Here is a 12,459-nt window from a genome sequence, read left to right on the forward strand (position 1 = left end):
TAAATATCTTCCGAGGCAGCTGCTGATGGGGGTGCCATATGGGAAATTATGGGGGGAGCTAAAGCACCCATCTGGCGCCGCCCCTGTATTGGTGTTCCCAACAGCTCAGAGCCCCAGAGCCGGCATTGATAGCTCTCTCTCCCCTCCTTCCTCTCTCACACAGAATGATGCTAGAGGAGACACAGCCAATCTGCTCCTTCTCCCTTCTCCTCTGTGTGTGTACCGTGGGAAGTGTGAGCTTGTTAGCTTCACACTTGACTTCCCTCGAAGCACACATAATAAGGGAGAAGGAGCAGATTGGCTGTGTCTCCTCTCTCATCATTCCGTGTGAGAGTGGAAGGAGGGGAGAGAGAGCTATCAATGCCAGCTCTGACGTCACTGGTTACTAGATGCGAGGCGGCTCTAGCAAACAGTGGCTGGGAGTAGACTCAGGAGGTGGAGGAGGAGCCGAAGCCAGCAATACGGTGGCTCAGTCCATACCTGTCCCCTGCATTCCCAGTGTTCATTTTTTTTAATTGGGGGGGGACATAGGGGGGCACAGTATAATGTTGGGGGGGCCATGGCCCCCTCTGGCCCCCCCCAGGGACGCCACTGTTTAGACCCTTGATATATCACCAAAGCACACCAACAGGGCTGATTAAAAAGAGCTGCAATAAATATAAAAAAAAAATAAAAATTTGTAAAAACATTATTAAAAAAGTGGAAAAAAATTAAATGAAATAAAAAACTACTTACACCACACCACAGCCCCAACCCACTCCCCCCAAAAAGCACTGTAAAAAAAAATAGTTAAAAAACTACTTGGGAGGGGCGTGACCGGATGCCGGTGTGAGCGGGCGTGTGTGAGCTCTCTCCTTGCTCCAGCCTTCATGCTGCCAGCCCCAGTAGCCTAACCCAGCTAGCAGTCCAACCCAGTTTTGAGTACCTCGTTCAGCTGGAGTCTGCCCTGTCAGCCCTTTACCTCTCGTGCGGGAGACGCGGTGTGGAGCTGTGGATGGCCGAAGTCTCTGCGGGGTGAGGGAGTCGGCCCTGTTGTTGGATTACCGAGCGGCCGGACCATACCCGAGCCGCTCGTATCTGCCTGCCTCTGCCTCACTCCGTTGCCCGGCAATGACCGGGGCTCTCCCGAGAGCCGGGAGGACACCACGAGACTCAGCGGCGAGACTGAAGCTGGCCTTGGCAGTTACAACAAGCGGCAGACACTGAGGGTGTAGAGGGGGATACGCTGTCTCCGTGCGTCCCAGGACAGGTATGTGGACCCTCGGCACCAGTTCAGCAAAAGAGAGGCAAGAGGTAACAACTGCAGGACTGTTATTATAGACAGTAGATCCGCGCTTACAGGTTATATTTGCAACTGCAGCCCCCCTATGTAAGTAGAGGGCACCAAAGTGTACCCTCAAAGAGTAAGTCTAAAAGAATATATATATACAGGGAGTGGCGCTGTGCATGAGGGGATAATTGCCGTATATAATTATCTAATGTGAATTATGAGAACCAACACAAAGATGTGAAGAAGTATACATAAATATCCCGCATAGGGATCAGTAAATGCTAAGAAGGAAGTATAGATGCAGATGTTGTTCAATATAGCCTGGATACCGTAACCCAATGACCCTAATTATCTCTAATGGTGCTATATAATGTGCAAATAAGTGCCAAAGTGTCAAGTGCAGTCCAATAAAACATACCAGGTCTTGCTGAAATAACCTACAAGTGATATGAAAAGGGGGTATCCACAACCCTTTAAGGTGCAGTGCTAAAAAATTTAATTGGCAAACAATTTTGTAATGAGTAGATCTATATCTATAAGGGGTATCCACAACCCTCTAAAGTGCAGTGCTAAAAAATTAATTAATTAAATAAAATTAAATTGCAAACAAATTTATAAACAATATTTGATCTATATATATATATATATATGTAGGAAGTGGATTAGTAGTGATTAACAAATAAATTAATAATAGCACAATTAAATAGCAGCATGAGATCACATGTGAAAATGCAGACAAAGGTAAAAATCCAGCAAATTGTTAGAAAGTTCATGTAAAGTCTTCCACCCGACAACTTCCAGATTCTATAAAGATACAATCCCCCTGTTGTGATTCCACTCACTGGAACGCTATACCCCTGCAGGGGTATAAGCATAAGAAGTTTCCACTCCAGCCGGTCAGATCCGGATGTCAATCGAATCTTTGTGGTCACTCGTCTCTGATTGTCTAGTCCAGATCAGCCTCTCCTAACAGAGCAGGGGGACGGGGGGGGATGGATAATCCCCTAGTACGATCCTATCTCCAGCCGCACATCCGCTCCAATGGAGTTATATGTAATAAAAAAGTAGTGTCCACATAGCGTAACTCTTTTTTTCAAAAAAAAGTTTATTATGTAAAAATTACAATCCAATAAAAAGGAGTTACTCCAAGAAAAATAATAGGTTTAAAAAGGAAAAGAATGGAGGAGCATACAAGCTCGCTGGCTCCCTTTGCTGTCCCGGGACGCAGCGTAGTTCACAACTACCGCTTGCGTTCCACCGGTCAGCTAGCAAGAACCACAGCGGCAGGAAGTGACGTTGTGCGTACCAAGATAGTCCCGCCTTACGCGTTTCGTCACACGGTCGTCAAACTGCAGGACTGTGTTAAGTTACTGATCGATGTGCGGTACGGTAAATTCTCATTAAAGAGGACAAGAGACAAGAGGTAATAATTGTGGACTGTGTGCAAATTACTGGCTGTTGGTCTGTGCGGTGATTGTTCATGAAAAAGGACAAGAGGCAAGAGGTATCAGCCGTAGGAATACTTATTAAAGTGGGGCAAAAGGGGTAAAAGTGTTAATAACCAGCAATATCTTATCCTGTAAAGGAACTTTCTGGAAACTTTTTTATACACTACTTTACACCTACATTATGACTAGGAAGAAAGGTGAGGAGCATCAGCAGCAGCCCCAGGAGAGCTTAGCAGCACAGTCCACCCGCTCCTCTAAGGAAAAGGGGAACCAAGCAGCAACGGCAACTGCAGCGGCAGAAAAATTAGAAAAATACGCACATACTCCCTTGCACTCCCCTGCCAAAGGCAATCAGCCACCTCATGAGAAGACACAGACAGGATCCACTGGGGACAGAAAGAGCCTAGGCAGAATGTCAGCAACCTCAGTTGCACTACCAGCTAACCCTAAAATAATGAATAAAAAAGCCCTGAGAGGGACCTCCTGGAAAAAATTACTGAAGCTACTAGTGGAGCCTCTCCTGATTTAAGTATAATTAGTGAACCCGAGCCTACATTAAAAGAGGTATTTTTTGCGGTAAACTCCTGTAAAGGATCTTTGAATGATCTGTGTAATCAATTAAGGGGCCTCAAGGAAGAACTACGTTCCATGAGTCCAGAACTCCAAAAAGCTGTAGAGAGGACCTCTATTTTGGAGGAAAGGTTGAGTCAAGTTGAAGATATGTTACATCCAATGCGACAAGAGTTTAAGATTATGCAAACCCAGCTTGATGCGCATAAATTTAAAATGGATGAAATGGAAAACAGGTTGCGCAGATACAATGTGAGGGTGATAGGCAAGAGAGAAGTGAGGGTTCCTGTCCTGAGGCGTTCATAGAAAACTGGCTCAGGGAGATCTTTGGGACTGAAACATTTTCACACCTTTTTGCCATTGAGAGAGTGCATCGAATCCCCATTAGGTCCACTATGTCGGGAGGTCGCCCTAGACCTATGATTATGAAGTTGTTTAGTTATAAGGTGGCACTGATGCAAAAATCCAGAGAAAAGGGGGACATTTTCTATAATGGTACCAGGATTTCATTATACCCCGATTACTCCCCAGATCTGCAAAAAAGAAGGGCAGGATTTATGGACATTAAGCGTACCCTACGGACTAACAAAATTCCATATGCGTTGCTATACCCAGCGCGTCTGTATAGAGGCTCTAGGGACAACTCACTTTTTTGATTCTGTCGACAGGGCCACAAAGTGGCTCGAGGATAACAAAAGGAACTTGTAAAGCTGGAGTACAAAAAGTTCGAATTATTGAATGTTAAATGGGGCTGTTTTTTTTTTTTTTTTTCTGCAGCAAGGGCTGGAGGGAGAGGGGTTGGTGGTTGAACGATCTTAATGAGAGATGGTATATGGTCGTGGGCTGATTTTTTGTTTTGTGTTGATGTTTTGACGATAGTTTGCTTTAGGGGATTTGGTTTAAGGGGGGTGGGGGGAGGGAGAGGAGGGCAAGTAGAGAAATCTGAGGGAGTAGATTTATTGATAGGGTGGGTGTGTAAGTATTGGACAGAATGGGGTGAAGGGATCACAAGGGTCACAAGATCTGCCCCTAGGGCTGGCCGAATTAGGCAGGGGGGGAGGAGGGTGGGATCACTTAAGGGTGAAGGGTTAATCATATCCTATGTGTTGATAAATTGTTATGTTACACTGGAACATGGGAGGGGAAGGGGAAAAAAGATATATAATTTTTTGAGCTATTCACTCACACATAAGAAAAGAAAAGTAACTTTGGAAGGTGGGGGGGGGGGATGGGAGAGGGGAAACAGGGGTTCCCCTTCCTCACTCCTCTCATCTCTGTTCATAGTAATGGCACTGATTGTTGTTTTTGAAGTCACAGATGAGTTAAAACAAAGGACATGTTGCATAGTAGAAAGTTTGATACGTTTGATAGGGTGGACTGGGCAAAGGGGTGGTTTGTATTTTGCATTATTTAAGATAGATGTCTTGGAGCCACCCTTTCTTCCAGACCTAACCTCTTTTGGTTTTTTCTTTTTTTTTTTGATATTTGTTGATGTCTAAAACAGTCGGAATAAGTTCATGGAATATTAGGGGTATGGGCGATCCTGTCAAAAGAGCTACTGTATTTTTAGAATTGGAGTCCCATGGTACTGGGCTGATATGCCTGCAGGAAACGCACTTGACTAATGAGTCTAAATCATTAATTAGGGATAAAAAAATTTCAAACACAATTCCATTCAGTATACTCCTCTTATTCAAGGGGAGTGAGTATATTAGTTAAAAAAGGAGTGGCATTTTCCTGCAGGGATGTCAGGATCGATACATTGGGCTGTTATATTTTTCTACATTGCTTGTTAGAAGGCAGAGCATTTGTCATAGCAAATTTATATATCCCTCCCCCATTTAGGTTGGAGATTCTTTACTGCCTGTTAGAATAAATGGAGAATAAAATCGACACTCCGATGATAGTGGTGGGGGATTTTAATGCGGACCTCGATAGCCGCCAAGATAGGTTCCCACCTGGAGCCCGGGCGGAAAGGGTGATGGAGGGAAGGTTTGCTCAGTTTCTGGAGGAGATCGGATGGTGTGACCTCTGGAGAATTCGCAACCCAAATAATCGGCAATACTCTTGCTGCTCGGGGACACACTGTACACTATCTCGTATAGATTTAGCCATAGGTAATAGATAAGCACATCCTCTAGTGAATAAGATAGAATATTGGCCAAGAGGGATATCAGACCATTCACCCTTGAAACTAGTAGTGGACATTCATGATAGACAAACGCAGAGACCGTGGTAAGTAAACCCAGTATGGTTAGAGGTAATAGGGGGAACGGAAGAAATATCCATTAGACTAAAAGAGTTTATAGTTTATAACTCAGGATCAGCACCAGCGGGGGTGGTCTGGGACTCCTTAAAAGCCTTCCTTAGGGGGCTCTTAATCCAACATATATCAAGGGTAAAGAGGAAATCAAGGGCAGAGGGAGAACATATTAGAAACGAGGTTATGGAATTAGAGAGACAATATGTGTTGGACCCTAGCCCAGGGAAACAGGAGCTATGGGCCAAGAAGCAACAGGAGTACAAAGCGGTAATAACTAGAAATGCCGAGAATAGGAGACTCTTCCAGAGACAGAGGTGTTTTGAAAAAGGGGAAAGAGTGGGCCGAATGCTAGCCTTACTAGCTAGTACTAATTCCCCTTCCTCAACAATCTCCATGATTAGGACCCCAAGTGGGGAAATCTCATCTGACCCTGTGATGATTAAGGAGACATTTTTTGATTTTTATAGAGTACTATATAAATCAAAATGGGATATAGAAAGGGGAAAGTTGGACAGATTTTTAGAAGGTGTTGAATTGCCGACCCTTTCTGCAATCGATAAGACCAGCCTAGAATCCCCAATAACCTTAGAGGAGTTAAAAAGTGCAGTGACAGATATGCCCAACCATAAATCCCCAGGCCCAGACGGATTGCCCGTCGAGATCTATAAGTATTATGGGGAGGTGCTGCTCCCTACCTGTAACGAGCCCCTTGCTCGCTCGGTTCCACTCTCCCGACACTCCTCTGCTGCTATAGAATCAGATTGCAGGTTGCAACATTTGATTGCTTGGTCATCCAATGCTCCGGGATTAGAACTACAGCTATGTGCCGTTCCAACCCAGTTGTGATAGCTCAGAACAAACACCAGGCAGGCTGTATGTAAGTTCAACCAGGAATCTCTCTTTATTGACAGGAATACAGTCTTATTTATAAAATAAAAGTGGAGGTGCAGACCTCCTGCTCCTATTACTCTAACAATGCAGCTGTAACCTAATTAACCTAATTAACATGGGCTAATTAACTAATCCCTTTAGACAGCCTAGATGACTCAGACATGACCTTTAGGCCAGACTGGCCGTCTTGTAGTTCAGAAAATCCAATCAACATTATCACAATCAACATAGACTCTTCTTCACACAATAGCAGAGTTAATTAACACAAACAACAATGGGGATCTAATGACTCTTAGATCCCATAGTAGACTTATTTACAATACACATTTTAGCAGACAACAGACAGGTGTTGGAATTTACATCAGCATCTCCTAACAGTATCTGTCCCAGCATTATGAATCAGCCACTATTTCTAATATGGCAAATCCAGGGTCCCCAGAGTCTGTGTGTCCTGGGGGACCAGGACCCGAATCCACAGTAATACCACCTCAACGGTCCCCAGGCATATAGCTCACAAAGAGCACCGTTCCCCCAAATGCAAGGGCCCACGATCGATCGGCAAGAGGCTAGCATACAGTCCCCTCCAAAAGTCTCTCTCCCGACTAGGTCTGTCACATTTCTCCCCTTTCGGCAGGAGACTAACACAGGAGGAGACCCCAGACGGGTTGACTCCGAAGTTAGTCAGTAGTTCCAGTCCTCTAATGCCTGTACCCACACAGTACCCCAAACAAATTGTTCCAAACAAAGCATTACTCACCCAGCCAACCTCTGCCTCTCTCAGAGAACATATCTGCCGCTGGGGAGAGGCCTGGACTGGCCCTTCTCCCTGGAGTCCTTTCTGCCGCTGGAGAGGAGACAGGGTGTCTGGGCTCACTCCGTCATGCTGTTGGGGATCTGGGCTGACTGCCCAGCATCCCTGGGGTATATAGGTGGAGACTGAAGTCCCATCCACCTTCACAGGAAATCCATCCTCTGTTAGTTGAGGGCAGAGTCCAGCAGTACTCGGCCCTGTTGCCAGCCCTTCTGCTGGAAACCCCACACCATCTGCTCCGGCTAACTGTTGGGGAGGGACAACACACACCTCCTCTCCCTTCTCCCCCTGTATCTGCTGCTGGGAAGTGATTGCCACCTTCTCACCCTGAGCCTCCGAAACTGCCACAGGTGTGGGGCAGAGGTCTTGGATCCTCTGTCCGGTTGCCAGCGCTTCAGCTGGGGAAGTTCCTTGTAACTTCACAGATACTTCTGTTGGTGCTGGGCGGAGCACAGTGAAGTTTGGTCCTAATAACAGCTCCTCTTCTGCTGGAGGTTCACCAGGTTGTTCTTCCTCAGCAGAAAAGTCTATCAAATCCCCTGTCTCTGCAACTGGTGTCTGGGGATAAAGGTTCACCATCTCCTCTCCGTGGAACCCAGAAGATGCTATCAGTGCTGGGCAGGGCACAGTGAAGTTTGGCCCTAATAACAGCTCTTCTTCTGCTGGAGGCTCACCAGGTTGTTCTTCCTCAGCAGAAAAGTCTATCAAATTCCCTGTCTCTGCAACTGGTGTCTGGGGATAAAGGTTCACCATCTCCTCTCTGTGGAACCCAGAAGATGCTATCAGTGCTGGGCAGAGGTTAGCAGCGCTCTGCCCTGTTGTCAGCACTTCAGGTTTGGGGACGATAATCTTCAGATTTTCCACTGCCGATTCTCTGGCATTCTGCTGGACAGGCACATTCCTCCATCCAAGATCATCCAATGCAGAAACAGGTTCATCCAGGTCAGTCAGCACTTGCTGCATCCGCCATAAGACCTCCGCCTCCATAGCTGCGGGGGCAGGTTGGCAAAGCACACTGTTACTCTCCCACATTGTCAACTCTTCAGCCAGGATTTCAGAGTTGTCAACTGGTATTTCCTGATAGTCCCAGGCAAAGGGAGCACCACCCTGCTGCTGAGCAGAGTCTAACAGCTGTTTGTAGGCGATCTCCAGCTCCCATTCCTGAACGGCCAGAAACTCCAAATCTTCCAGTGCCCAGTGCACTTCTGAGACATTCAGTCTCCGCTCTCTGTGCTCCATTATTTCCTCCAAACGCCACTCCCGATCACTCCCAAAGTCAGGGTCCCTGGACAGCCTCCAGTATAACAATCCCAGGCCATCGTAGTCAAAGCCTTCCGTGGGGCTGTCATCCGCCGTCCATGGGCACACTTGGGCTACATACCACTGGAGGGCTCTGTAGCTCTCGTCCAACCGCATTTCTGCCCGGATCAGCCTGCTTAACTCGGCTGTCCACTCCTGGTTCGGCTGTTCCCCCAAAAACAGCATTCGCACTTCATACTGCGACCAGTACCTCACATGGATGGAGGGGAGAACTTTTCCTTGGTGTCGCTGCTCACGGGCTAGCGCTTCCTTCCAGAGTTCACAGCGGATAGAATCAAACCATCCTAGCAGGACCTGCTCTGATACTGGTCCTCTGTGCTGTATCTCCTTCTCTCGGAACCTCCTTCTGAATTCCCTCATCCATGGTGGCTGGTATCTCTCCTCTCCTGCTATCCTGCTACCTTGGATCCAGGTGATGGTTTGGATGTGTTCACGGCAAGGAAGCATGATCCCACCATTCCCTCCACGGCTCTCAAGTAAGTCTTTCAGCGTGGCTCTCCTGCAGGCTGGTTTGGAGTGTCCCAGTAACTGGAGAGCCAATCCCACGGCTGCCAACCAATGTAACGTGCCTCTTTCTCGCTCGGTTCCACTCTCCCGACACTCCTCTGCTGCTATAGAATCAGATTGCAGATCACAACATCTGATTGCTCGGTCATCCAATGCTCTGGGATTAGAACTACAGCTATGTGCCATTCCAACCCAGTTGTGATAGCTCAGAACAAACACCAGGCAGGCTGTATGTAAGTTCAACCAGGAATCTCTCTTTGTTGACAGGAATACAGTCTTATTTATACAATAAAATATATTACTCTAACAATACATCTGTAACCTAATTAACCTAATTAACATGAGCTAATTAACTAATCCCTTTAGACAGCCTAGATGACTCAGACATGACCTTTGGGCCAGACTGGCCGTCTTGTAGTTCAGAAAATTCAATCAACATTATCACAATCAACATAGACTCTTCTTCACACAATAGAAGAGTTAATTAACACAAACAACAATGACTCTTAGATCCCATAGTAGACTTATTTACAATACACATTTTAGCAGACAACAGACAGACAGGTGTTGGAATTTACATCAGCATCTCCTAACAGTATCTGTTCCAGCATTATGAATCAGCCACTATTTCTAATATGGCAAATCCAGGGTCCCCAGAGTCTGTGTGTCCTGGGGGACCAGGACCCGAATCCACAGTAATACCGCCTCAAGGGTCCCCAGGCATACAGCTCACAAAGAGCACCGTTCCCCCAAATGCAAGGGCCCACGATCGATCGGCAAGAGGCTAGCATACAGTCCCCTCCAAAAGTCTCTCTCCCGGCTAGGTCTGTCACACTACCCTTTTGAAGATACTGAATGGGGCGGTTACCAAGGTCTTGCAGAGGGTAGATTGCCTGTTTCGATGTCAGAAACCAATATTATACTCATACAAAAAGAGGGGAAGGACCAACTTGACGTATCCTCATACAGACTGATTTCATTGCTTTGCTCGGATATTAAAATCCTGGCAAAGGTAATGGCAACCAGGTTAAGTAAATGCATTGCAAAGCTGGTACATCCTGACCAGGCAGGGTTTATCCCCAACAGATCTACCAGCGTAAATATTAGGAGGGCATATCTGAACCTCCAGACCCTGGTGGAGAATAAGGGTTCCAGAGCTGTCATGTCCTTGGATATTGCCAAGGCGTTCGACAGCCTGGAATGGGGATATCTTTGGGGGGTAATGGAGAGATTCGGTTTTGGCCCCCTATTTATCAACTGGGTAAAAATTCTATATAGTCGCCCAAGTGCTAGATTAAAGATTAATAATGAGTATTCAGAAAGTCTACCACTTGAGAGGGGTACAAGGCAGGGGTGTCCATTATTACCCCTGTTATTTTCCCTGGCAATTGAGCCACTTGCTGAGGTTGTGAGAAGTTCGACTGGATTACAGGGACTCAGGAGGAAAAATGGGGAGGAAAGGATTGCGTTATACGCAGATGATGTCTTGGTTTTTTTGGGGGACACGGGGCCATCCTTAGAAAAAACGATGCAGTTGGTGGAGGGGTTTGGGAGGATTTCGGGCATAGTAATCAACTGGGAGAAATCAACGCTTTTACAGATTGACCCAATTATTAGTACTCTCCCTGATGGAATGCCCGGGTTAAATATAACAGACAAGATGAGATACCTGGGAATAGTAATGTCTAAAGATCCCAATCATTACATCAGAGATAACCCGGTCCCTTTGCTTGTAAAATTCAAAAGGAAATGGGATATTTGGTGTCGACTTCCCCTGTCTATGGCAGGTCGAACGAATTTGATTAGAATGATATGGCTGCCACAACTACTGTATATTCTCCATAACTCCCCGGTATGGATCGGGAGAAAGTGGTTCCTAAAAATAAATTCTTTATTCAGGGAACTAATTTGGAAAAAAGGGCAGGCCAGGATCAGTCTACAAACTCTGCAGCGACCTACTAGTAAGGGGGGAATGGCAGTCCCCCACCCTTACGGTTAGTATTTGGCCGCTCAAATACAGCATATCGGGGGATGCGAGTCCCCGGGCGAAATGCGTGCCAGTAATAAAATCATGCTAGAGGGTAACTCGCATAAATCTCTAGCGGAAGCACTAGAGGCAGGATCACTTCATCAAAAGCTCCCAACACACAAGCAGGTTACCAAGGTCTGGCAGACAGTCAAGAGGACCATGGGGTATAAGGGCATCACCGAGTTCTCACCTATATGGCATAATAAATCCCTGCGGGAACTATTGACTGTAGAAAAGAATACCATATGGGAGCGCCATAGTATATATAGGCTAGCTCAGCTGTTTAATGATAACAGTCTGAAATCCTTTACAGAGTTGAGATCAGAATATGGAGTTCCGAATAATACATTCTACAGCTATCTACAGATCAGACACGCATTAGGCATTCAATTTAGGACTTGCCCTATAGAATGGTGCAAGGCACCACTCCTTAATAAAATAGTTAAAACAAAAACCACTAAAGGACTAATTACAAACACTTATATGCAATTAATGGATAAACTGATAACTTTACAAGCGACCCCGGGCTCCAGGGAGAGATGGGAGGCAGATGTGGCGGAGTTGACTGATGACCAGTGGAAAAGAATTTTGGAATATGGTCCGCTGGTGTCCGTTTCTTCGTCGCAGCGGGCCTCGCATCTCTTCCTGCTGTATAGAGCGTACTATACCCCTAAGAGGTTGTATAGGTTTGGTCGAAGATCAGATGACAAATGCCCTAGATGTCTAGAGACAGGAGATCTTATGCATATGATGTGGAGATGCCCAAAATTAGTAAGATACTGGCCCGAGGTTGTAAAAGTTATAAAATCCAGGTTTAAAGTTAAACTGGACCTAGAGGCTAGGGCGTGTATTCTGGGTTTAGTAGGGGAAAATATAGGGAATACTAATACAACTATTGCCATAGTAAGGTGCCTATATCAGGCGAGAAAACTGATAGCGCAATCTTGGCTTTCAGCAGCACCCCCAACTCCGGAGGAATGGCTCAGGACAATGGACTCCTTGGTTTGGACAGAAAAGATCATATACACTAGAAAGGGTAGTTAGTTATAATAAGTTTATTAAGATATGGAGGCCCTGGTTGCAAGGGCTGAGCACCCGACATCTCTTTCTGAACCCACTGTAGATATGAGAAAGTGCTGTTAGTGGTATAGGAAACAAAACGTATGTCGGTCGGACTTGGAGAGGATGAGTAAACGCAGCTGGGATATTGGTTGGAATTAAAATATAATAAGATCTAGTGTAAATAACTTATATTTGACCCCTTAATGGCGGGGGGAGGGAGGAGGGGGGGAGTAATTATTAGTAGAGAGGTGGGGGGTAAGTAAGGGATAGAAATAGGAGGGAAGGGAG

Source organism: Aquarana catesbeiana, linkage group LG03, assembly GCF_042186555.1.
Source record: "Aquarana catesbeiana isolate 2022-GZ linkage group LG03, ASM4218655v1, whole genome shotgun sequence".
NCBI classification, from domain to species: domain Eukaryota; kingdom Metazoa; phylum Chordata; class Amphibia; order Anura; family Ranidae; genus Aquarana; species Aquarana catesbeiana.